Below are 14,055 nucleotides of genomic sequence, written 5' to 3' on the forward strand. Positions count from 1 at the left end.
AGAGCCAGCCTTTTTGTCAGACGGGCATTTGCCGAGGCAGCATGGGGAAGCGGAGACGCCCACGTCCAATCAACCACCATGCGGCGACCAAGGCCATAGGCTGTTGGGGCCCGCGGCACTCCGCACTTGCCCCTTCGCTTCTCTGCTAAGGCATGTCCGAGCGCGCCTTGGGACCGGGGGCTACTGTCGGCGTTTTGGGAACGGGGGTCCCTAGACTTGCCTGCCTGCGGCCTGCGACGTGGCTCAAGTGGTGGACCAATACGACCCATCTTCATCAACTCAAGATCAAGACCCTCACGAGGGGCCAAGCCACGCGGGGCGGACGACGCAAGGCTTCCTCAGGAACGGCCTCACCAGGCTGGCTTGCGAGCCATGACGCAGGTGCTCGTGATGCAAGCCATGATGATCGAGACCAGGCGGGCGCTAGGCGGGCGCCGACCTGCGCAGTGTCCTTGTTTCCTCTTTGGTGCAAATGGGGCAAGCGTAGGCGTGGAGTACCGAGGCATCAGGCTAAGGTTACCATTCCGGTGCAATGAGACCGTGACCGGCAAAGCAGCAGGACGGAGCTCACTGTGGAGCCCAAGACGACGTCATCGCCATCGCCTTTGGCAGCCGTAGACCAACTTTAGTCAGGATAACTTGTACTAGATGTTCCCCTTCCAAATGGCCGTTGTTGGCGCCCTTCCCGCTCAATATTTGGGAAGAGGACCAGGGCCTCTATATATAAAGATAGCCACCACAGTAGAGGACATATCATCTGGATCTCACCCAGAGCCAACAGAGACGGAGCAATTCCTCTCCAAGCACACCACCACAAGAACACCCCTGGCAAGGTTGTTCTTCCTTTGTACTGTTCATCATCAGCCCTTGAGGCAATCCACAGCACCACACACTGGATTAGGGTATTACACCACAACGGTGGCCCGAACCAGTATAAACCTTGTGTCCCTTGTGTTGTTCATCGTTTAGCTTAGATTCTCAGCGAGGCGTTGGGACGTGGATCGGTAGGGGGAAGATCTTCGCGCGCACCCCAGAGTTCGAACCTTAAGGGTTTTGCCAGAACCTGATATCCGATAGGCATAGGATTTTGAACCCATGGTTCTCTTTCCTTACCGTGTTTTGTAGCAACAAAATCTCTCTTATCATATCTTATATTCTTGGGTTGTGGGTTATTAAGATCAATAGCTGGTTCTGTCTCAACATCATTGTCGGGTTCTTTGTTATTTGTTTGAGTGTCTTCATGAACCTCATCATTGTATTTTTCATTATCAGAAGGTGAGTGTTCACTATCAGGTTGAGCTTCAGCATCAGAGATAGAAACTTCATTATCATTATCAGGAGGTTTCTCTATTTCAGGTTCACTAGAGGCATGCAAAGTCCTATCATTTTTCTTCTTCTTTTTATTTTTAGAAGGACTAGGTGCATCAGAGTTAATCCTTTGAAAGTCGTTTCAATTCTCTTTGGATGCCCCTCGGGATAAATTGGTTCCTGAGTCATTTTACCTCCTCTAGTTGCTACTCTAATAGCAAAGTCACTTATATTATTGTTCATTTCATCAAGCAACTCTCTTTGAGATTTAGGAACTTGTTCTAATTGAGTTTGAACCAGAGATGCATGCTTTCCTACACCTCTAACATCATTTGAGATTCTAAATAACTAGTCACTTAAGCGAGCAATCATATCAGAGTTGTATTTCAATTGTTTCATAACATTTGCATTGAAGTGATCTTGCTGTCTAATGTAATTGTCAAACTCATAAAGGCATTGACTAGGATGTTTATTATGAGGATTATCACTATCATTGAATTTCATTAAAGATTTTACCTTTACCACCTTAGGTGGTGGCGGTGCTTCAAGCCCATGTATTTCTTCAATAGGTGGTAAATTTTTAACATCCTCTGCTTTAATACATTTTTCCTTCATAGATTTCTTTGCCTCTTGCATATCTTCAGGGATAACATATAAGATACCCATCTTCTTCGGAGTGGGTTTAATCGGTGTTTCAGGAGAAGTCCAGTGATCATAATTTTTCAATATATTATTCAATAATTCTTCAGCTTGCCCAATAGTTTGTTCCCTGAAAACACAACCAGCACAACTATCTAGGAAATCCCTAGAAGCATCGGTTAGTCCATTATAGAAGATATCATGTATTTAATTTTTCTTAAGAGGATGATCAGCAAAAGTATTAAGTAATTGGAGAAGCCTCCCCCAAGCTTGTGAGAGACTCTCTTCTTCAATTTGCACAAAGTTGAATATTTCCTGCAAGGCAGCTTGTTTCTTATGAGCAGGGAAATATTTTTCAGAGAAGTAATAAATCATATCCTGGGGACTATGCACACAACAAGGAGCAAGAGTATTGTACCAAGATTTAGCATCACCCTTTAATGAGAACGGAAATAACTTGAGCATATAGTAATAGCGAATCTTCTCATCATGAGCAAAAAGGGTGGCTATGTCATTTAACTTAGTAAGATGTGCCACAACAGTTTCAGTTTCATAACCATGGAAAGGATCAGATTCAACCAAAGTAATTAACTCTGGGTCGACAGAGAATTCATAATCCTTATCATCAATAAAGATAGGTGAAGTAGCAAACATAGGATCACATTTCATTCTAGCATTCAGAGAACTTTCTTTATACTTGCATAATAATTTTTATAGATCATCTCTATCCTTACAAGCAAGAATATCTCTAGTTGCCTCCTCACTCATAGCATAACCTTTCGGTACCTTTGGCAATTCATATCTAGGAGGGCTAGTTCTAGTAGGTGTGCCAATATTTTCAGTTTCAAGCTCATCATCAGTTTCAACAATATCATGTTATTTTCCTTTAGCAATTTGTTCATCGAGAAATTCACCTAGTGGCACATCATCATTAAGCAAGGTAGTAGCATCATCCTGAGTAGCATTCATAGCAGAAGTAGCATCATCAACAACTTGCAACGTATCAGAATTAATCGCATGTGGTGGTGTTGCAAGTTTACTTATAACAGAAGCTGAATCTAAAGCGGAGCTGGATGGCAGTTCCATACCTCCCCTCATCTTAGAGGGAAAAATCATAGTCTTAGCATCCTGCAGATTCTTCATAGTGATAATATGATAATATAGCTATGCTCCATGGCAACGGAGCCAGAAAAAGGTCTTGGTAACCCACAAGTATATGGGATTGCAATAGTTTTCGAGGGTAGAGTATTCAACTCAAATTTAAAGATTCGACACAAGGGGAGCCAAAGAATATTCGCAAGTATTCGCAACTGAGTTGTCAATTCAACCACAACTGGAGATTAATTATCTACAGCAATGTGATTAGTAGCACAGTAATATGATAGTTTTGGTAATAGTGGCAATAGGAATAGTAACGGTAACAGCGATAGCAATGGTTTTGTAGCAGTAATGATAGCAACAGCTGAAGTAGTAACTTAGCAAGAACAATATAAGGTAAATTCATAGGCATTGGATCAATGATTCGTTGGATGATATTCGTCATGAGATAGTCATAACCTAGGGCGATACGGCACTAGCGCCAGTTCATAAATATAATGTAGGAATGTATTTCGTAAATAGTCATACGTGCTTATGAAAAGAACTTGCATGGCATCTTTTGTCCTACCCTCCCGTGGCAGTGGGGTCCTATTGGAAACTAAGGGATATTAAGGCCTGCTATTAATAGAGAACTAGAACAAAGCATTAATGCATGGTGAATACATGAACTCCTCAAACTACTATCATCATCGGGAGTGGTCCCGACAATTGTCACTCCGGGGTTGCCAGATCATAACACGTAGTAGGTAACTATAGCTTGCAAGATCGGATCTCGAACAAGAATATAATGGTGATAACATAAATGGTTTAGATCTGAAATCATGGCACCCGGGCCCAAAGTGACAAGCATTAAGCATGGCAAAGTCATAGCAACATCAATCTTAGAACATAATGGATACTAGGGATCATGCCCAAACAAAACTAACTTGATTACCTGATGAATCGCATCCAACTCCTCAACAACTAGCGAGCCTACGAAGGAATTACTCACTCTCGGTGGGGAGCATCATGGAATTGGTGATGGAGGAGTGTTGGTGATGACGAAGATGGAAGATCTCCCTATTTGGAGCCCCAAATGGACTCCAGATCTGGCCTCCCGATGAAAAACATGAGACGGCGGCAGCTTCATCTCATGAAATGCAATCATTCTTTCTCCCTGATTTTATTCTGGAAAAATAGGATTTTATAACGTTGGTTTCAGGTTTTGCAGGGCCACCAGGTGGGGACAACCCACCTGGGCGCGCCTGGAGAGGGTGGCGCGCCCTAGTGAGTTGTGCCCACTAGGTGCCCCCTCTGGTGGTTCTTGGCTCCAGATATTCTGTTTTATTGTATAAAAAATCCTCACAAAGTTTTGTTCCATTCCGAGAACTTTTATTCTGCACAAAAACAACACCATGGTAGTTCTGCTAAAAACAACGTTAGTCCGGGTTGGTTTCATTCAAATCATGCAAATTAGTGTCCAAAACAAGAGGAAAAGCGTCAGGAAAAGTAGATACGACGGAGATGTATCACCCCTCTCCCTCCCACCTATATATATGAAGGGGGAGGCGCCTAGAACACAGATCATTGATTCTTAGCCGTGTGCGGCGCCCCCTCCACAGTTTATGCCTCTGGTCATATTCACGTAGTGCTTAGGCGAAGCCCTGCGTGGATCACTTCACCATCACCGTCACCATGCTATCGTGCTGACACAACTCTCCCCTACCCTCCTCTCTCTCTACTAGGGCAATTCATATGTTTTTGCTACGCTGAAGTTCATATGAACCCTAGGTGTTCATATAAACCCTAAATTTGTTTAGGGCAATAGGTAAGGATGGCAATTTTATCCATGGACATGGATATCCATGGATATCCGACCCAAATGGATAGGGTTTGGATATGCTTTTGTGTCCATGGGCGGCGCCCAAACCCGACCCGATTGTTCGTGGGTAGGGCATGGATATAATCTTGTACCCATGGATATACCCAAACCCGACCCGATAGTATGACTTAATGAGAAAAATCTGCTATTCTGCCCCACATTTACATGTCCCACTGCAGTTTTACACTTTTTTATCTAAAACATGCATAAGAAATTACACAATACCCATCGTAACTTTTATAAGTTGATAGTTAATCCCCTCCGTAACATACTCCAACACCCCTTCCCTTATTTTTATCTCCTTCTTAAACGACTCGTCATTCTCATCTGTTAGAAAAATACTAAATGATCTTAGGTTGTTACTGGATGCTGATTTACCATACGTGAAGTCTAGCCTGCCATGAGGTGAAGAATGGAAGAGTTTATGTTAATATTGTCTTAAGTCTCATTTATATGTCTCAAGAGGACCCAATGGATATCCAGTGGATATGGATATCCATCGGATTTGGACATGGACACAATTTTTCACCCATGGATTTTTTCATGGGCGGGCAAAGACTGTCTTCATGGATACGGATATGGATTTGATATTGTTCAACCCTATCCAAACCCGACCCATTGCCATCCTTAGCAATAGGCATTTTTTAGCATTTAGGAAAAATGATTAGCAATTTTTTTTAGGAAATTAGCTAGGGCAATTTTTTTTATGAAAATGCCTAAACAGTAATTCCATCTAGGTTAATTAACTTAGGTGAATTTAGTTATGAACCCTAGGAATTAGCATGTGTGCTACTGGTGGATGTTATTTAGATTAACTTAGGTTAATTAGGTTAGGGCAGTACAGCAGCAGTATATAACAGGACCCTAGGAATTAACTTACGTTAATTAGGTTAGGGCAGTAGTGGTACTAGTAGATGTTAATTAGATTTTTTTAGTTAGGGAAGTGGGGTTTTACTAGGTAAATTAGGTGAAGTTAAATGAATGACCTAAATGAATGAAATTAGTAGTTAACTGAATTTTTAGGACAAATTTGTGTATGCTTAAGTACTTAACTAAATATTATTTTTAGCACAAACTTGTATATGCTTAAGTAGTTTACTAAATATATTATAGGGTTGTATATATAGTTGCTTAAGTACTTATTTAGTTGTTCTGCACCCGATGTATGCTTAAGTAGTTGTATAGTTCCTAGTGTGCATCAATGGGTGCTTAAGTAGTTGTAGATCCTTAAGTAGCTAGCTAGGGTTCATATAATTAGTTAGTACTTGTAGATGCTTAAGTAATAGGTCAGTAGGGTTAGGGCAGTAGGACATAATTTGAATTGAGCTCTAGGGTTCATAATTTGAAATTTGTGTAGATTATCTTCAAGTGTGAAACATTGAAGTGGACATGATATATGAAAATTCCTCGATTGTGCCCAAGTGGCCTTTTGTTGTTTCCAGGGAATGAAGCCGAGTGGCCTATGTTTTGCCGGAATGTTGATTCATTTCCGTTCTGGCAAATTTTAGGTGCTCGATTTGCCGCACCGAGAAGGAATCAACATTCCTGTAAAACATAGACCTTTTTTATGTCATTCTTCATTTTATTAGGTCTAGAATTAATTGACTAGATTTAATCGTAGGGAACATGGCTAGTAACTATGAAGGATAGGGTTTTGGTGATTGGGACGATGTCTACCTGGCGGAAGATGAATATTTGAACCTTGCCAATGATCAACGGTTGTTGTTGCTGGGCCCACCTGTCACATCCATGATGGACATCGAGACCGATGCCAAGACTGGCGTTGAGACCCAGACCGGCACCAAGACTGGCAAAACCATAGAACCAAACCGAAGAGGAGATGTCGATGCCCAAACCAGCTCCTCACTACTAGACTAGTGGTCACGGAGGTGGACGATGACAATTTTGAGACAAAACTGCCTGTGGAAGCACGCTCCTGCACCAGATATTCTTGTTCCCTGGCCGGGATGAAATCCAATATATTGATCCACAGAATGACCCGGCAATGAAGAAGATATACAAACGCGATATGACCAAGTCTAGTGACGCGTTGGCCACCGGGAAAGTAAGGGTGAAACATGTCGTCGACAAAAAGGAACCCTACTACGAGATTGTAAAGGATAATCCAACAATCACGGAAGAGCAGTTCCAAATATTCAAGGTGGCTTGCCATGCCGAAGATGCCAAAGAAAAGTCGAAGTACATGAAGGGGCTTCAACAGAGGAACATGGGGTTCCACCACCTCAGAAGCCGTGGTTACACGGGGAAGAGGTCAATATGGGCCAAGGAGGACGCGGAACACAAAATTCTGGGCATCCCAGACCCCTTGGCGGAGTTCACCGTCCCGGGGGAGCATGACATCCTCAGGGCCCGGTAGTTGGGACCCAGTCAAGAAGGTTTTCGAGATGAACCTGGACGCGACGGAGTTCATGAGATTGCTGGTAATTCTAGTTTCTGATTAATTGGACTGCATGTTTAGTCATATTTGTAAACGATCCTTGTTCCTTTTGCAGAGAGAGCAACCTAGGATTGTGGCCCAAAGTGACTCGCCGTCTGATGTGGTGGCGAGGCCCAAGTGGGACACCCCATTCAACCAGGCGTTGAACATATTGAAAGAACTCCTGGTGGACACTCGGCCTTCGTATGGATGCGTGCATGGTGTTAGAGACAGCGCCACGTGGAAGAAGTACTATGGTGAGACCACGGAGGAGGGAAAGGAAAGACGGAGGTTAAGTGAAGAAAACATCGACAAGAAGGTTGAGAATGCGGTTGAGAAGAATTCAGCTAAGACAGTCGCAACAACGGTAGCTACCGCAAAACGGGAGTCGGTAACTACGTGTGGTGTCTTGGTTCCCACTATCGTCAGTTGGAGCAGGCGAAATCCAAATAAAGATGCAGCGGACTTTCCCCTTGCCGACTTCTTCGGGAGCAGCTCGACTAGCGTTGCACCAGCACCATCACCTGCACCAACACCTGCTCCTGCACCAGCTCTCGCACCTACTCATAGCAGCCCAGCCTCCGTCTTGGATGTGCTTGGAGGTGCTTCATCTTTGGCTGAGCTTGACGCCCTCATGGCACCTGTCAAACCGGCCCTCTTCAATAAATGTATAATCTCCCATTTCCGTTTCCTTTCGGATGTCTCACATTGCATACATGTCTTGTAGGCCGACGCCTCATGCTCCATATTTTACGACATCAACGGCCAGAAGGTGGATGTGGGTGATAATCTCCAAGTGCAGGGAATCATCATAGCAATTCCCAAAGATGGAAGTGATAAGTATGGAGTGTGGAACCCACAAGGAGCTAAAGGTAAGATCAATATTCTCTCAAGCCCTATCTGCCACTGATACGACTCTATGTGCACCGAACGTTTGCTTCCAACTAGAAACGAGAAATAAAAGTACGTTGTGGGTATGAAGAGGATAACTTTGTATGAAATAGGAGAGATAAAATATGAAAGTAGGTGCTGTTATCATAAAGTTAGAATATATTACTAAATAATATAAATAGCAAGTGTGGAATAATGATGGATCGGTGTGCGGAATTGTCCTAGGTAATTGTTAACAAGACCGGTGATCACTATTGCAATTTCATATGAGGAAGAGGCATAAGCTAACATTCTTTCTCTACTTGGATTATATGCACTTATGATTGGAACTCTAGCAAGCATCCACAAATACTAAAGATCATTAAGGTAAAACCCAACCATAGTATTAAATCATCAAGTCCTCTTTATTCCCATATGCAACAACCCCCTTACTCGGGTTTGTGTTTTAGTCACTCACCAACCCACTATAAGCGAAACATGAACGTATTGCAACACCCTACAAGAGGAATCCCTCACGCTTGCGCGACACGGAGGGCACCATAGGATAGCATCAAAGTAAAACATACAACTCATACCAATCTAGATCATCAATCAACCCAAAGACAAAAGATATCTACTCAAAACATCATAGGATGGCAACACATCATTGAATCATAATATGCGGCATAAAGCACCATGTTCAAGTAGGGATTACAGTGGGGTGCGAGAGAGTGGACCGCGTAAAAGAGATGAGGATGGTGATGATGATGGTGATTTTGATGAAGACGATCACCGCGGTGATGATTCCCCTCCCGATGGCACTCCGGTGCCACCAAGAGAGAGGAGGAGAGGTTCTCCCCCTTGTGCTTCCTCCTCCATGGCTTTCCCCCTATGGTCCTTGACCTTCATAGCGATCTAAGGTAATAGGTTAGTCCCAAAAATCCTATAAAATGGCATATAAATGCATATAAAACATCATAGATGGATAATATAATAGCATGAATACTTCATAAATTATAGATACGTTGGAGACATATCAGCATCTGGAAGCTTAATTCTTGCTCGTCCTCAAGTAGGTAAATGATAAAAGAAATAATTTATGAAGTGTGAATGCTAGCAGGTGCATAAGTTTGATCAATGATAATTTCAATCACCTTCTCTAGCAACATTATGTGTCATAATAGTAGCTTATCTCATAACACATTTCATGATCAAGTAACAATATATTCACAATGTCAAGTATGGTTCAGAAACTTCATTGAGAACTAACAATCTATAATCTCAGTCATTGAAGCAATTGCAATTTATCATAACATTAGAAAGAGTCAAGAATAGAGCCTTTCCGCAAGTCCACATACTCAACTATCATATAGTCTTCTACAATTTCTAACACTCACGCAATACTTGTGGTTATGGAGTTTTAGCCGGACACTGAGAAAGATAGGGACTTATTGTGTTGCCTCCCAACGTATTCACCTTTAAGTGATGTCAACAATAATAGCCCATGCTAACTTACATCCAATTGGATATATATATCATGATCTTTCAAACACGAAGAGCTTGCCAAAGGATAAAATGAAAAAGGGAAAGGTGTGGATCACCTTGACTCAAGCATAAAGTAAAAACATAAAGTAAAAGATAGACCCTTCGTGGAGGGAAGCAGAGGTTGTCATGCGCGTTTAGGGTTGATGCACAAAATCTTAATGCAAAAGAACGTCACTTAATATTGCCCCTTGTATGTGGACCTTTATTATGCAGTCCGACGCTTTTATTACTTCCACAACAAGTTCGTACAAAGCTTATTTTCTCTGCACTAATAAGTCATACATATTTAGAGAGCAATTTTTATTGCTTGCACCGATGACAACTTACTTGAAGGATCTTACTCAATCCATAGGTAGGTATGGTGGACTCTCATGGAAAAACTAGATTTAAATATATTTGGAAGCACAATTAGTATCTCTACTTGGTGCAAGGAATTTGGCTAGCATGAGGGGGAAAGGCAAGCTCAACATGTTTGGAAGGTCAATGACAATATACTTTAACTGAGATGTCGGAAAACATAAACCATTACGTTGTCTTCCTTGTCCAACATCAACTCTTTTAGCATGTCATACTCAATGAGTGCTTCACAATTATAAAAGGTGTCCAAGATAATACATTTATATGTGAACCTCCCTTTCCTTATTACTTCCTATTAATTGCAACGATGACCAAAACTACGTTTGCCAACTCTCAACAACTTTTATGCCTCATACTCTTTATATATGAAGTCATTACTATCCATGTTATAAGCATATGAAACATATAGAAATTCAGATTTATGACACTCAATTCATTCCCCCATTTACTCATACGATATACATGAAGCACATGGGTAAATGACAAACTACCCCAAAAGATATGAGTGAAGGACACGGAGTAGTCAAATAATTAACTAGCCATGGGAGGGTTACCTTTTTTATTCAACATTTAAGATCCAATGATTTTATTCAAACAGCAAGTAAAATTGAAAACACGCTCCAAGCAAAACACATATCATGTGACGAATAAAAATATAGCTCCGAGTAAGATGTACCGATAGTTTTGAAGACGAAAGAGGGGATGCCTTCCGGGGCATCCCCAAGCTTAGGTGCTTGAGTATTCCTTGAATATTACCTTGGGGTGCCTTGGGCATCCCCAAGCTTAGGGTCTTTCCACTCCTTAATCTCCTCATATCGATATCTCACCCAAAACGTGAAAACTTCAATCACACAAAACTTAATGGAACTTCGTGAGATAGGTTAGTATGATAAAAAGTAAACCATGCACTTTGGTACTGTAAAAGACAAGGTTCATAATTTTTTTGACATAATTCCTACTGTACCATATCATTTATACAATTTATATTGGGAAATATAAGCAATATAAACTATAAAACAAGCAAACTATGCAATGAAAACAGAATCTGTCAGAAACAGAACAGTCTGTAATGATCTGAACAATAACCAAACTTATGCTACTCCAAAAATTATGAAATAAGTTGTTGGACGTGAGAAATTTGTCTATTAATATTCTGCAAAAAGAATCAACTCAAAATCCCTCTTCCGTAAAAAATGACAGCTAATCTCGTGAGCACAAAGTTTCTGTTTTTACAGCAAGATCACATTAACTTTCACCCAAGTCTTCCCAAAGGTCTTACTTGGAAGTTTATTGAAACAAAAGCTATAAAACATGATTACTACAGTAGATTAATCATGTAGACACACAAAAACAGTAAGGGCAAATATTGGGTTGTCTCCCAACAAGCTCTTTTCTTTAATGCCTTTTAGCTAGGCATGATGATTTCAATGATGCTCACATAAAAGAAAAGAGTTGAAACACAAAGAGAGCATCATGAAGAATATGACTAGCACATTTAAATCTAACTCGCTTCCTATGCCTAGGGATTTTGTGAGCACACAATTTATAGGAACAAAAGTCAACTAGCATAGGAAGGCAAGACAAGTATAACTTCAAAACTTTAAGCACATAGAGAGGAAACTTGATATTATAGAAACTCCTACAAGCACATATTCCTCCCTCATAATAATTTTCAGTAGCATCATGGATATCAACTTTGTTCTCATACAAAGTGGAACCTCTTCCAAAATAGTGGAATACTAACTAAAGTTGACACTCTTCCAAATCCACTTTCATAAATATCGTACGGAGATTCAACACCCTCCAAGATAGTGGGATCACTAATTCCTAAAGTTGACACTCCTCCAAACCCACTTTAAATTATAGTATTATTCATACTCCAAAATATATAAGTGAAATTCCTAGAGCATTCTACAATAAATATAGACTAGCCAATATCCAAGCTCAAAATATATAAGTGAAGCGTACGAAGCATTCTATAAAACCATACTCAAACGATTTAAGTGAAGCACAAAGAGCAATTCTATAAATCAATGAAGAGCTATCTCATACTAGCATGATTCTTAAAGAAAAATAAAAACACAAAGGACACAAATCATGTGAACAAGACAAAAACCGAGGTATACTGATATTTGTTGAAGAAGAAAGATGAGATGCCAACCGGGGCATCCCCAAGTTTATATGCTTGAGTATCCTTTGAAATATTTACTTGGGGTGCGTTGGGCATCCCCAAGATTGAACTATGGTCTATCTTTATTCTTCTCACATCGGTAACTCCTCGTTCTTCAAATACTTCATTCACAAAAAATTTAAACAAAAACTTTGTGAGATCCGTTAGTGTAATAAAGCAAACTACCACTTTAAGGTAATGTAATTAACTCATTATTTGTTTATATTGGTGTTAAACCTACTGTATTCCAACTTCTCTATGGTTCATACCCTTACATACTAGCCAGAGATGCATCAAAATAAGCAAACAACACACGAAAAACAGAATCTGTTAAGAACAGGACAGTCTGTAGTAATCTGGAAGTTTAGTAAACTTGTTTAACTCCAAAAATTATGAAATAAATTTGAAAATTTGAACAATTTGTACAGAAGTAATGTGAAAAACGTTTCAGACCCATTTGACTTTCCAGTAAAAAATGTAAATTCATGCACTACAGCCAAAGTTTCTGTTTTTGTTCTGCACATAGTAAGCAAGCTATCTTATCATACTAAAACCAAAGTTTGGCACATTATTTTTATAATACAATGGATATATACAATGGGATAATTATTTACAGAGAAACTTCCATGAAAAATTCTACATTGTTTCCGTGAGCATGAACACAAGTGCTCAAGGCCGACCCTCACTTCTTCAATGCATAACTTTCCAATCACTTCTCTTATTGATAAACTTTTTTAGGCATGAGAGGCAAGTAAATATTTTTGGTATTTTCATTCTTTAATTTTTTCTGTATGTTTCACCCACAACTAAACAGTAACAAAAAAGGAAAAACAAAATCTACTTAGTGAATAAAGAAAACAAGCACACACGAGAATATCAACCCCACACCATTGCTCCCCGGCAACGGCGCCAGAAAAGAGCTTGATAATCCCCAAGTGCAGGGAATCAAAGTAGCAATTCCCAAATATGGAAGTGATAAGTATGGAGTGTCAAACCCACAAGGAGCTAAAGGTAAGATCAATATTCTCTCAAGCCCTATCTTCCACTGATACAACTCTACGTGCACCGAACGTTTGCTTCCAAATAGAAACGAGAAATAAAACTACGTTGTGGGTATGAAGAGTATAACTTTGTATGAAATAGGAGAGCTAAAATATGAAAGTAGGTGCTGTTATCATAAAGTGAGATTATACTACTAAATAATATAAATAGTGAGTGTGGAATAATGATGGATCGGTGTGCGGAATTGTCCTAGGTAATTGTTAACAAGACCGGTGATCACTATTGCAATTTCATATGAGGGAGAGGCATAAGCTAACATACTTACTTGGATTATATGCACTTATGATTGGAACTCTAGCAAGCATCCACAAATACTAAAGATCATTAAGGTAAAACCCAACCATAGCATTAAAGCATCAAGTCCTCTTTATTCCCATACACAACAACCCCCTTACTCGGGTTTGTGTTTCAGTCACTAACCAACCCACTATAAGCGAATCATGAACGTATTGCAACACCCTACATCGGGAATCCGCCACGCTTGCACGACACGGAGGGAACCATAGGACAACATCAAAGTAAAACATACAACTAATACCAATCTAGATCATCAATCAACCCAAAGACAAAAGATATCTACTCAAAACATCATAGGATGGCAACACATCATTGAATCATAATATGCGGCATAAAGCACCATGTTCAAGTAGGGATTACAGCGGGGTGCGGGAGAGTGGACCGCGTAAAAGAGATGAGGATGGTGATGAT

This window comes from Triticum dicoccoides, chromosome 2B (genome assembly GCF_002162155.2).
Source record: "Triticum dicoccoides isolate Atlit2015 ecotype Zavitan chromosome 2B, WEW_v2.0, whole genome shotgun sequence".
NCBI lineage: Eukaryota > Viridiplantae > Streptophyta > Magnoliopsida > Poales > Poaceae > Triticum > Triticum dicoccoides.